The 14,213-nt window shown below is 39.5% G+C and overlaps 3 pseudogenes; all 3 read right to left on the reverse strand.

The window, feature by feature from the left end:
- Positions 1-387: 387 nt before the first annotated feature.
- On the reverse strand, positions 388-2,395 carry LOC148931844 (uncharacterized; annotated as a pseudogene).
- Positions 2,396-6,250: 3,855 nt separating this feature from the next.
- Positions 6,251-8,146, reverse strand: LOC148931845 (uncharacterized; annotated as a pseudogene).
- A 3,853-nt stretch (positions 8,147-11,999) lies between these two features.
- On the reverse strand, positions 12,000-13,895 carry LOC148931846 (uncharacterized; annotated as a pseudogene).
- Positions 13,896-14,213: the final 318 nt, after the last annotated feature.

Below are 14,213 nucleotides of genomic sequence, written 5' to 3' on the forward strand. Positions count from 1 at the left end.
TATCAACAATCATGCAATGCAATGTCATTCCACGCTCGAAACACATGTAGAAAGTGTTCTACTTTGAGGCTTTGAACCTTACCATTTGTGGGTTTTTATGCAAGTGATAGTGCTTCACATTTCCATCGTACTCAACTTCATTCAATCAAAACCACAAGTTCTTGAATAAATTTTTTCAAAACAAAGCAAGTCATTTTTTTTATACGATTCAACAAGTCAATTTTTTTTTCTTTATTTGCTACGATTCAATAGGGGGATCATTACCAAATCATGCATCAAGGCTTGGGAAAAAGATAAAACACACACTTTACAAAAAAAACACAACACAACACGAACGAACAACAAAACAAACCCCCTCCTCACACTTAGACCTTGCTTGCCCTCAAGCAAGTTTGGTTGAAATGTTGGAAAAGGAAACAAATCACATAAAACTTCAAAAACTAAGAACGACACACAAGAATCCAACCTCCTCACACTTGGGCATTGCTTGCTCGAGAGCAAGTAGACCAAGTGTTTAGAGAAAGATCACTAACAACACATAACAAACACGAAGGCCGACAAGGCCACAATATATACAAAACAAGGCCGGCTAGGCCACAATTACAAAAACTTTAAAGCAAACACATACATCACACACATAACACATATATACAGCAAATAAAAGAGAGGTTTGGATAGAAATCACCTCCCCCGCACAAGGCGAGGGGTACAGGTAAGCTTGGCATGTGCTGGCGGAGCTGGGGCAGCTGCCTCCTTGGATTTCGATCCCAGGCTCGTGTGCTACGGTTACTTCGACTTCAGCTACTTTACCCACTGTGACATCCAGGCTGCCCTGTTCAACAAACTGGGCAGGATACATGTGTTCTTCCAAAAAAATATCATCAAATCTTGATTTTCAATCCTTCCAAGTAGACGCATTCAACTTCCTTTTAGGATCCCTGTAGAGTTTAGAATCCTTCTCTGAACTCATGTAAAATACACAAACATTGGGGCTTATACACATGATGTCGTCAGTCGAAGTCCAACCGGTCACCTCCTTATGCCTCTTAAAAGCTTTGATCAGCTCATCATCTTGACTTTTTAATAAGCTACTGATCGTGGTAATTGTTTCATTTTCTTCCAAATATTTGAGCTTAGAATAAAATGCATTTGACTCCAATTTAGGTGGATGAATCTCCAACGGTAGCAACTCTTCTTCCACTCTTGGACTGGGCAGTACATTCTGACTGGGCAGTTCCTGCAGATTAGGCAGTTTACATCTCTCGGGTGGGTTTGTGTAACTCCTCTTCTTGCACCAAGTCATTATTTCAGCTTCTATCTCCTCATCACTAAGCCCTTGAGTGTTGAACAACTTGCATTCACTAAGTTCTTCAAGCTCAACTTTTTCTTCAATGGAGGGTAATGGATACATATCTTGCAACAACTCGGCTTCAAGAAAGTCGGGACCTTTCAACTCTTTGATCAAATTTTCACCTTGGCCATTTTCCAACTCAATATTGATGATAACGGGGAGAGTGTCATTTTCCCCAAAGCAGACATGCTTAACGTTGGTGGGCGGCGGCTTCAACTCCAATTTAGGTGACCGAACTTCCAACGGTACCAATTCCTCCTCTGCCCTCAGACTGGGCAGTTCACCTGGACCGGGCAGCTTGCTGACAGACTTTGCATGCTCCAAATTTTTGCACCCTTTCATGATGGTCTCTTCTGGTCTTAATGGTATCGGTGTAGGCTCATCGGGTTGAATGATGATATTATCTTCAGTCTCCTCATCGCTATCCTCTTCATCTTCAAACCAAGCAATCTTCTGACTTGGGAAGTGTGCTGCACTGGGCAATCTGGGCTCCTGTTCCAATGTTTCCCTCGGTCCGTTGTTTGAGTTATTGTTAAATGAAGCTTTCAACTCTTTCCTAGACCAAAAGGGAATCTGATTAAGGTTCTCCTTCCTCGGTAGTTGCACTTGAGCCGGCATTCCTCCACCATTCCCGCGCATATCATTGATGGAAGCCGCCAACTGTGTCATTTGGCATGCAAGATGATCAAGACTAATCATTTGCTCATATTGTTCATCTTGCATCTCATGCACCACATTGTAATTGGCTTGCAAATTGTTTTGCATGAGTTGTTGCGATGTGATTAGGTCCTCCATCATTTCTTCTAAGCACTTTGGTGGCATTGGCGGATGATTTGGTTGATATTGGTCGAATTCTTGTGGCTGGAAACACGGAGGGAAACCACTTTGATCCGGAGGCCAATAAACATGATTTTCATCTGACCCTTGGAAAGCTTGGTGATATACTTGTGGTGGTGGACCTTGATATTGTTGGTTTGGATTGGTCCATTCAAAATAGGAGTAATCACCCCAGCCATGATCGTAAGAGTCTGTGAAATGATCCATGAAGCCCTTTAATTTCGCACCACTCTCATCATTGTCTCTTGAATTGGTTTCCTCCAAACTTTCTGACACTTCAAACTGGACAACTTGAGGAACTGCCCTGCTTATCTTCTCAAACCGGCTTCCTCACGCAGCCTCTTCATCATCTTCTTAATTCCAATATCGGACAACAACCTCGGGGAAGAGGACCTGCTCATAAACTAAAAGAAAAAAGAAAGAAAAAAAAAAAAAAAAAAACAACAAACAAAAGGAAAACAAGTCAAAAGCTATATACAAGAAGTGTAGAAAAACATAACAAGACAACAACACCGTTCCCCGGCAACGGCGCCATTTGAGAGGTCGGGATTTTGCACGCGTGTCGTAGGCGCGTGTCCCTTCCTATTCAACAAGATTTGTAAGTTCCCACTTTCCAAAATACTATTAATTTGTATATGGTAAGTTAGGGTGTCGAACCCACGAGGAACGGTAGCATCCGTTATGTATTTCCACACTTAGAAGGATTTTGGCGATGCCGCCACGCTCTAAATTGGGGGTGGGAACTAAACTATAAAATATAAATAACACTTAAGCTAAGATTGTAACTAAACATGAAAATAACATGCAAGTAAACGAAAGCAATTAAACTGAAACGCAGACTGGGTAAGTTGGTAAACTGGGCAACTTAGCAGTGGCGAAAATAAGAACATTTCGGAAATGAAAAGAGAGCAGCAACTTGCATGAGCATCCTAAGTTCAGAAAGCAAAAGGAACTAAGTTAAAAGACTAAGGAAAATAAACTAAGTGTTAGCTACTAAACTAAGTCTAGAAACTAGGATTGTGACCCTTAAAAGTGGCTAGACTAATTGAATCCTAAAAGCTAAACTAAATCACATGTAAATAAAGGTTGAGTGCAGAAATTAACTAAGCTAAATGGCTGCCACAAGTGAAAAGAAAGCATGTACTTGTTGTCTCCCTAAACCCTATTGCCCAAGGTGTAAAACCAATGGATAAAAGCCTACAACTAATGGTCCTTTCACTTAACTTCTAAAAGCTGATCATGGCTCCTAATTCTACACTAAAGGCACGAAAATAAGAGGAGAAAGAGAGTAGATGGCTGCTACATAATTAAAAATGCAAGACAAACACAAGATCAACTAGTAAAATACCTAAACATGCATTGAAAACACCAAATGAAAAGCTGAAATTAAAACACTTAAACATGATGAAAGAAGCTTAAAAAAACAACAACAATGGAGGATGAAATACAAGACAAGAAATTAAGCAACAAACGTTAAACTTAAAACATGCAAAACTAATTAATCTAGGTGATTTAAACTCTAAACAAGAACACAACTTTTTTCTTCTTTTCTTCTTGAAACTTTCGAAACTAACAACTAACTAAAACAATTAAAATTGAACTAAAGATATTGGGAAAGATTTTTACTAAGCAAGAAAGGTTTAACAAACACTAGAACAACAACAAGATAAAAACCGAAAATGAACAAGAGCTAAACTTCAAAGCACATTAAATACACAAACACTTAGAGAAATTACTACTTGAAATGAGCTTTTAAAACAAGAACAACAACATTAACTAAGAGTAGGAAAGGTTCAAAAGTACTACAAAGTTAAGAACAAGCAAACTAGAGAAAGCAAACACTACTACTAAATTACTACTACTTCAACCCATGGTGAACAATGATCTTGGCAGCCTTGAAGTTGAAATCTCCCTTCTTAAGGAAGAGAGAAAAGTTTTCTATAGAGAGAGAGTAACTAAACTAAACTAACTAAAGTGATAAAGTGGAATGTCTTGGTAGTTGGTCCCAAGCTAAGTTAAGTATTTTTTTACATATCTCTCATTTAACAAAAGATATTTCCTTTTTCTCATGCCTTGGACGGAGGTGGACACGTGTTGCAATAGGAAGCAGTCTTGTAATTGTGCTCAAGTGGCTTCATGTAGTTTTCCCGTCGGGTCCAGCTTGGCCAAGCTGACAGCTTGGGCAGTTTGCCATTTTTCTGATTTTCTTCAAATTCTTGCACTTTTTGCCTCCTTTTTGCATCACTCCACTACAAATGCCTTTCTACAATGCCTCCGATCCATAAGCTCAATTCCCTGCCAAAATAGCATCTTATCATGCAAATATTCAACTAATAAGTGCGAAAAGTGATCTAATCCGAGTGACGAAAACTAGCCTATCAAACCTCCTCACACTTGAATCATACTTGTCCCAAGTATGTGGTTGGACTTTTCACTCAATTGCTAGTTTAAGTCACTCCCCTCTACTTTTTACACACACACGCTAACTTAAACAAACACAAAATACAAAGACATTTACAAGACACAAACACACACAACGACTCAAGATATACACGAAAGACATACCAAGCAAGTTGTATGAAAAGCGTAATGATACCCCCAAGAACCATGCTCAAAACAGATTTTTAAAACAAAATTTTAAAAACATATTTTTCTTCATCGAACAATGTGGTTTCAACCGTCGGTCTCATCAAGATAGTTAAGCACATATCACAAGCAAAAGATTCACTCCCTTACCCTCTCAAACTGTAAGGACAATTCTCTCAAGAATAATGGTGTAAATGCAATCAAGAAGATATCACTTTATCACATGTAGCTCAAGAGGGTCTTGCACGGGATGTAATGGGGCTTGGGACCATTTAAATATTGTCGGTTAGATCCTAGGGGTCCTAAGCTAGTGAGTGTAGTACAACAAAAACTTGTGCTTATTCTCCAAAGGGATACTTAGAAACTCCAAACACAATCACCCACAATCAAACCAAAAGTTAGAGATGCATTTAACTTCCTTCTTCTTCTTTTTTCATTTTTCTTTTTTTCCTCTTCCTCTTCTTTTTCTTTTTCTGCTTCCATCTACCTTCCCACATTCTCCTTGCCATTTTCTCTTTGTTTTGTTTCCTTCCTCTTTTTCCTTCTTTTTCTGTTTTCTGTTTCTTCTTTTTTTTTTGCTGTTTCTTTTTCTTCTCTTCTCCTTTTTTTTCTTTTTCTTCTTCTTTTTTTTTTTGGTAGCCACTGTTTTCTTTCTTTTTTTTGGTGGGGGCAACAGATTTTTGGATGTTCACAACTACTATCTCTTTCTTAAAAGGTGGTGATCATGTAGGAGCAACTAAGCACATTTATTTTGCACAAGAAGGAAACCATTTTCTAACTTAGAAAGAAATGTAGGCTCAAGGTTTCAAAGTGGCAACTAGGGGTAGCTCTTTTTTGGTTGATGTAATCACAAAGAATAAGGCTCAATTTGGCTTTTCCTAGTGCCCTCTATCTATGCCATAGTGACCAAGCGATATCAACAATCATGCAATGCAATGTCATTCCACGCTCGAAACACATGTAGAAAGTGTTCTACTTTGAGGCTTTGAACCTTACCATTTGTGGGTTTTTATGCAAGTGATAGTGCTTCACATTTCCATCGTACTCAACTTCATTCAATCAAAACCACAAGTTCTTGAATAAATTTTTTCAAAACAAAGCAAGTCATTTTTTTTATACGATTCAACAAGTCAATTTTTTTTTCTTTATTTGCTACGATTCAATAGGGGGATCATTACCAAATCATGCATCAAGGCTTGGGAAAAAGATAAAACACACACTTTACAAAAAAAACACAACACAACACGAACGAACAACAAAACAAACCCCCTCCTCACACTTAGACCTTGCTTGCCCTCAAGCAAGTTTGGTTGAAATGTTGGAAAAGGAAACAAATCACATAAAACTTCAAAAACTAAGAACGACCTACTCTAGGTTGGGGGGTAGGACCCGGGGGAGCACACAAGAATCCAACCTCCTCACACTTGGGCATTGCTTGCTCGAGAGCAAGTAGACCAAGTGTTTAGAGAAAGATCACTAACAACACATAACAAACACGAAGGCCGACAAGGCCACAAAGCATGCATCAAGACCGACAAGGCCACAATATATACAAAACAAGGCCGGCTAGGCCACAATTACAAAAACTTTAAAGCAAACACATACATCACACACATAACACATATATACAGCAAATAAAAGAGAGGTTTGGATAGAAATCACCTCCCCCGCACAAGGCGAGGGGTACAGGTAAGCTTGGCAGGTGCTGGCGGAGCTGGGGCAGCTGCCTCCTTGGATTTCGATCCCAGGCTCGTGTGCTACGGTTACTTCGACTTCAGCTACTTTACCCACTGTGACATCCAGGCTGCCCTGTTCAACAAACTGGGCAGGATACATGTGTTCTTCCAAAAAAATATCATCAAATCTTGATTTTCAATCCTTCCAAGTAGACGCATTCAACTTCCTTTTAGGATCCCTGTAGAGTTTAGAACCCTTCTCTGAACTCATGTAAAATACACAAACATTGGGGCTTATACACATGATGTCGTCAGTCGAAGTCCAACCGGTCACCTCCTTATGCCTCTTAAAAGCTTTGATCAGCTCATCATCTTGACTTTTTAATAAGCTACTGATCGTGGTAATTGTTTCATTTTCTTCCAAATATTTGAGCTTAGAATAAAATGCATTTGACTCCAATTTAGGTGGATGAATCTCCAACGGTAGCAACTCTTCTTCCACTCTTGGACTGGGCAGTACATTATGACTGGGCAATTCCTGCAGATTAGGCAGTTTATATCTCTCGGGTGGGTTTGTGTAACTCCTCTTCTTGCACCAAGTCATTATTTCAGCTTCTATCTCCTCATCACTAAGCCCTTGAGTGTTGAACAACTTGCATTCACTAAGTTCTTCAAGCTCAACTTTTTCTTCAATGGAGGGTAATGGATACATATCTTGCAACAACTCGGCTTCAAGAAAGTCGGGACCTTTCAACTCTTTGATCAAATTTTCACCTTGGCCATTTTCCAACTCAATATTGATGATAACGGGGAGAGTGTCATTTTCCCCAAAGCAGACATGCTTAACGTTGGTGGGCGGCGGCTTCAACTCCAATTTAGGTGACCGAACTTCCAACGGTACCAATTCCTCCTCTGCCCTCAGACTGGGCAGTTCACCTGGACCGGGCAGCTTGCTGACAGACTTTGCATGCTCCAAATTTTTGCACCCTTTCATGATGGTCTCTTCTGGTCTTAATGGTATCGGTGTAGGCTCATCGGGTTGAATGATGATATTATCTTCAGTCTCCTCATCGCTATCCTCTTCATCTTCAAACCAAGCAATCTTCTGACTTGGGAAGTGTGCTGCACTGGGCAATCTGGGCTCCTGTTCCAATGTTTCCCTCGGTCCGTTGTTTGAGTTATTGTTAAATGAAGCTTTCAACTCTTTCCTAGACCAAAAGGGAATCTGATTAAGGTTCTCCTTCCTCGGTAGTTGCACTTGAGCCGGCATTCCTCCACCATTCCCGCGCATATCATTGATGGAAGCCGCCAACTGTGTCATTTGGCATGCAAGATGATCAAGACTAATCATTTGCTCATATTGTTCATCTTGCATCTCATGCACCACATTGTAATTGGCTTGCAAATTGTTTTGCATGAGTTGTTGCGATGTGATTAGGTCCTCCATCATTTCTTCTAAGCACTTTGGTGGCATTGGCGGATGATTTGGTTGATATTGGTCGAATTCTTGTGGCTGGAAACACGGAGGGAAACCACTTTGATCCGGAGGCCAATAAACATGATTTTCATCTGACCCTTGGAAAGCTTGGTGATATACTTGTGGTGGTGGACCTTGATATTGTTGGTTTGGATTGGTCCATTCAAAATAGGAGTAATCACCCCAGCCATGATCGTAAGAGTCTGTGAAATGATCCATGAAGCCCTTTAATTTCGCACCACTCTCATCATTGTCTCTTGAATTGGTTTCCTCCAAACTTTCTGACACTTCAAACTGGACAACTTGAGGAACTGCCCTGCTTATCTTCTCAAACCGGCTTCCTCACGCAGCCTCTTCATCATCTTCTTAATTCCAATATCGGACAACAACCTCGGGGAAGAGGACCTGCTCATAAACTAAAAGAAAAAAAAAAAAAAAAAAAAAAAAAAAACAACAAACAAAAGGAAAACAAGTCAAAAGCTATATACAAGAAGTGTAGAAAAACATAACAAGACAACAACACCGTTCCCCGGCAACGGCGCCATTTGAGAGGTCGGGATTTTGCACGCGTGTCGTAGGCGCGTGTCCCTTCCTATTCAACAAGATTTGTAAGTTCCCACTTTCCAAAATACTATTAATTTGTATATGGTAAGTTAGGGTGTCGAACCCACGAGGAACGGTAGCATCCGTTATGTATTTCCACACTTAGAAGGATTTTGGCGATGCCGCCACGCTCTAAATTGGGGGTGGGAACTAAACTATAAAATATAAATAACACTTAAGCTAAGATTGTAACTAAACATGAAAATAACATGCAAGTAAACGAAAGCAATTAAACTGAAACGCAGACTGGGTAAGTTGGTAAACTGGGCAACTTAGCAGTGGCGAAAATAAGAACATTTCGGAAATGAAAAGAGAGCAGCAACTTGCATGAGCATCCTAAGTTCAGAAAGCAAAAGGAACTAAGTTAAAAGACTAAGGAAAATAAACTAAGTGTTAGCTACTAAACTAAGTCTAGAAACTAGGATTGTGACCCTTAAAAGTGGCTAGACTAATTGAATCCTAAAAGCTAAACTAAATCACATGTAAATAAAGGTTGAGTGCAGAAATTAACTAAGCTAAATGGCTGCCACAAGTGAAAAGAAAGCATGTACTTGTTGTCTCCCTAAACCCTATTGCCCAAGGTGTAAAACCAATGGATAAAAGCCTACAACTAATGGTCCTTTCACTTAACTTCTAAAAGCTGATCATGGCTCCTAATTCTACACTAAAGGCACGAAAATAAGAGGAGAAAGAGAGTAGATGGCTGCTACATAATTAAAAATGCAAGACAAACACAAGATCAACTAGTAAAATACCTAAACATGCATTGAAAACACCAAATGAAAAGCTGAAATTAAAACACTTAAACATGATGAAAGAAGCTTAAAAAAACAACAACAATGGAGGATGAAATACAAGACAAGAAATTAAGCAACAAACGTTAAACTTAAAACATGCAAAACTAATTAATCTAGGTGATTTAAACTCTAAACAAGAACACAACTTTTTTCTTCTTTTCTTCTTGAAACTTTCGAAACTAACAACTAACTAAAACAATTAAAATTGAACTAAAGATATTGGGAAAGATTTTTACTAAGCAAGAAAGGTTTAACAAACACTAGAACAACAACAAGATAAAAACCGAAAATGAACAAGAGCTAAACTTCAAAGCACATTAAATACACAAACACTTAGAGAAATTACTACTTGAAATGAGCTTTTAAAACAAGAACAACAACATTAACTAAGAGTAGGAAAGGTTCAAAAGTACTACAAAGTTAAGAACAAGCAAACTAGAGAAAGCAAACACTACTACTAAATTACTACTACTTCAACCCATGGTGAACAATGATCTTGGCAGCCTTGAAGTTGAAATCTCCCTTCTTAAGGAAGAGAGAAAAGTTTTCTATAGAGAGAGAGTAACTAAACTAAACTAACTAAAGTGATAAAGTGGAATGTCTTGGTAGTTGGTCCCAAGCTAAGTTAAGTATTTTTTTACATATCTCTCATTTAACAAAAGATATTTCCTTTTTCTCATGCCTTGGACGGAGGTGGACACGTGTTGCAATAGGAAGCAGTCTTGTAATTGTGCTCAAGTGGCTTCATGTAGTTTTCCCGTCGGGTCCAGCTTGGCCAAGCTGACAGCTTGGGCAGTTTGCCATTTTTCTGATTTTCTTCAAATTCTTGCACTTTTTGCCTCCTTTTTGCATCACTCCACTACAAATGCCTTTCAACAATGCCTCCGATCCATAAGCTCAATTCCCTGCCAAAATAGCATCTTATCATGCAAATATTCAACTAATAAGTGCGAAAAGTGATCTAATCCGAGTGACGAAAACTAGCCTATCAAACCTCCTCACACTTGAATCATACTTGTCCCAAGTATGTGGTTGGACTTTTCACTCAATTGCTAGTTTAAGTCACTCCCCTCTACTTTTTACACACACACGCTAACTTAAACAAACACAAAATACAAAGACATTTACAAGACACAAACACACACAACGACTCAAGATATACACGAAAGACATACCAAGCAAGTTGTATGAAAAGCGTAATGATACCCCCAAGAACCATGCTCAAAACAGATTTTTAAAACAAAATTTTAAAAACATATTTTTCTTCATCGAACAATGTGGTTTCAACCGTCGGTCTCATCAAGATAGTTAAGCACATATCACAAGCAAAAGATTCACTCCCTTACCCTCTCAAACTGTAAGGACAATTCTCTCAAGAATAATGGTGTAAATGCAATCAAGAAGATATCACTTTATCACATGTAGCTCAAGAGGGTCTTGCACGGGATGTAATGGGGCTTGGGACCATTTAAATATTGTCGGTTAGATCCTAGGGGTCCTAAGCTAGTGAGTGTAGTACAACAAAAACTTGTGCTTATTCTCCAAAGGGATACTTAGAAACTCCAAACACAATCACCCACAATCAAACCAAAAGTTAGAGATGCATTTAACTTCCTTCTTCTTCTTTTTTCATTTTTCTTTTTTTCCTCTTCCTCTTCTTTTTCTTTTTCTGCTTCCATCTACCTTCCCACATTCTCCTTGCCATTTTCTCTTTGTTTTGTTTCCTTCCTCTTTTTCCTTCTTTTTCTGTTTTCTGTTTCTTCTTTTTTTTTTGCTGTTTCTTTTTCTTCTCTTCTCCTTTTTTTTCTTTTTCTTCTTCTTTTTTTTTTTGGTAGCCACTGTTTTCTTTCTTTTTTTTGGTGGGGGCAACAGATTTTTGGATGTTCACAACTACTATCTCTTTCTTAAAAGGTGGTGATCATGTAGGAGCAACTAAGCACATTTATTTTGCACAAGAAGGAAACCATTTTCTAACTTAGAAAGAAATGTAGGCTCAAGGTTTCAAAGTGGCAACTAGGGGTAGCTCTTTTTTGGTTGATGTAATCACAAAGAATAAGGCTCAATTTGGCTTTTCCTAGTGCCCTCTATCTATGCCATAGTGACCAAGCGATATCAACAATCATGCAATGCAATGTCATTCCACGCTCGAAACACATGTAGAAAGTGTTCTACTTTGAGGCTTTGAACCTTACCATTTGTGGGTTTTTATGCAAGTGATAGTGCTTCACATTTCCATCGTACTCAACTTCATTCAATCAAAACCACAAGTTCTTGAATAAATTTTTTCAAAACAAAGCAAGTCATTTTTTTTATACGATTCAACAAGTCAATTTTTTTTTCTTTATTTGCTACGATTCAATAGGGGGATCATTACCAAATCATGCATCAAGGCTTGGGAAAAAGATAAAACACACACTTTACAAAAAAAACACAACACAACACGAACGAACAACAAAACAAACCCCCTCCTCACACTTAGACCTTGCTTGCCCTCAAGCAAGTTTGGTTGAAATGTTGGAAAAGGAAACAAATCACATAAAACTTCAAAAACTAAGAACGACCTACTCTAGGTTGGGGGGTAGGACCCGGGGGAGCACACAAGAATCCAACCTCCTCACACTTGGGCATTGCTTGCTCGAGAGCAAGTAGACCAAGTGTTTAGAGAAAGATCACTAACAACACATAACAAACACGAAGGCCGACAAGGCCACAAAGCATGCATCAAGACCGACAAGGCCACAATATATACAAAACAAGGCCGGCTAGGCCACAATTACAAAAACTTTAAAGCAAACACATACATCACACACATAACACATATATACAGCAAATAAAAGAGAGGTTTGGATAGAAATCACCTCCCCCGCACAAGGCGAGGGGTACAGGTAAGCTTGGCAGGTGCTGGCGGAGCTGGGGCAGCTGCCTCCTTGGATTTCGATCCCAGGCTCGTGTGCTACGGTTACTTCGACTTCAGCTACTTTACCCACTGTGACATCCAGGCTGCCCTGTTCAACAAACTGGGCAGGATACATGTGTTCTTCCAAAAAAATATCATCAAATCTTGATTTTCAATCCTTCCAAGTAGACGCATTCAACTTCCTTTTAGGATCCCTGTAGAGTTTAGAACCCTTCTCTGAACTCATGTAAAATACACAAACATTGGGGCTTATACACATGATGTCGTCAGTCGAAGTCCAACCGGTCACCTCCTTATGCCTCTTAAAAGCTTTGATCAGCTCATCATCTTGACTTTTTAATAAGCTACTGATCGTGGTAATTGTTTCATTTTCTTCCAAATATTTGAGCTTAGAATAAAATGCATTTGACTCCAATTTAGGTGGATGAATCTCCAACGGTAGCAACTCTTCTTCCACTCTTGGACTGGGCAGTACATTCTGACTGGGCAATTCCTGCAGATTAGGCAGTTTATATCTCTCGGGTGGGTTTGTGTAACTCCTCTTCTTGCACCAAGTCATTATTTCAGCTTCTATCTCCTCATCACTAAGCCCTTGAGTGTTGAACAACTTGCATTCACTAAGTTCTTCAAGCTCAACTTTTTCTTCAATGGAGGGTAATGGATACATATCTTGCAACAACTCGGCTTCAAGAAAGTCGGGACCTTTCAACTCTTTGATCAAATTTTCACCTTGGCCATTTTCCAACTCAATATTGATGATAACGGGGAGAGTGTCATTTTCCCCAAAGCAGACATGCTTAACGTTGGTGGGCGGCGGCTTCAACTCCAATTTAGGTGACCGAACTTCCAACGGTACCAATTCCTCCTCTGCCCTCAGACTGGGCAGTTCACCTGGACCGGGCAGCTTGCTGACAGACTTTGCATGCTCCAAATTTTTGCACCCTTTCATGATGGTCTCTTCTGGTCTTAATGGTATCGGTGTAGGCTCATCAGGTTGAATGATGATATTATCTTCAGTCTCCTCATCGCTATCCTCTTCATCTTCAAACCAAGCAATCTTCTGACTTGGGAAGTGTGCTGCACTGGGCAATCTGGGCTCCTGTTCCAATGTTTCCCTCGGTCCGTTGTTTGAGTTATTGTTAAATGAAGCTTTCAACTCTTTCCTAGACCAAAAGGGAATCTGATTAAGGTTCTCCTTCCTCGGTAGTTGCACTTGAGCCGGCATTCCTCCACCATTCCCGCGCATATCATTGATGGAAGCCGCCAACAGTGTCATTTGGCATGCAAGATGATCAAGACTAATCATTTGCTCATATTGTTCATCTTGCATCTCATGCACCACATTGTAATTGGCTTGCAAATTGTTTTGCATGAGTTGTTGCGATGTGATTAGGTCCTCCATCATTTCTTCTAAGCACTTTGGTGGCATTGGCGGATGATTTGGTTGATATTGGTCGAATTCTTGTGGCTGGAAACACGGAGGGAAACCACTTTGATCCGGAGGCCAATAAACATGATTTTCATCTGACCCTTGGAAAGCTTGGTGATATACTTGTGGTGGTGGACCTTGATATTGTTGGTTTGGATTGGTCCATTCAAAATAGGAGTAATCACCCCAGCCATGATCGTAAGAGTCTGTGAAATGATCCATGAAGCCCTTTAATTTCGCACCACTCTCATCATTGTCTCTTGAATTGGTTTCCTCCAAACTTTCTGACACTTCAAACTGGACAACTTGAGGAACTGCCCTGCTTATCTTCTCAAACCGGCTTCCTCACGCAGCCTCTTCATCATCTTCTTAATTCCAATATCGGACAACAACCTCGGGGAAGAGGACCTGCTCATAAACTAAAAGAAAAAAGAAAGAAAAAAAAAAAAAAAAAACAACAAACAAAAGGAAAACAAGTCAAAAGCTATATACAAGAAGTGTAGAAAAACATAACAAGACAACAACACCGTTCCCCGGCAA

The sequence above is a fragment of the Salvia hispanica genome, chromosome 2, assembly GCF_029641045.1.
Source record: "Salvia hispanica isolate PSC_SH4W2 chromosome 2, Shi_PSC_v1, whole genome shotgun sequence".
NCBI classification, from domain to species: domain Eukaryota; kingdom Viridiplantae; phylum Streptophyta; class Magnoliopsida; order Lamiales; family Lamiaceae; genus Salvia; species Salvia hispanica.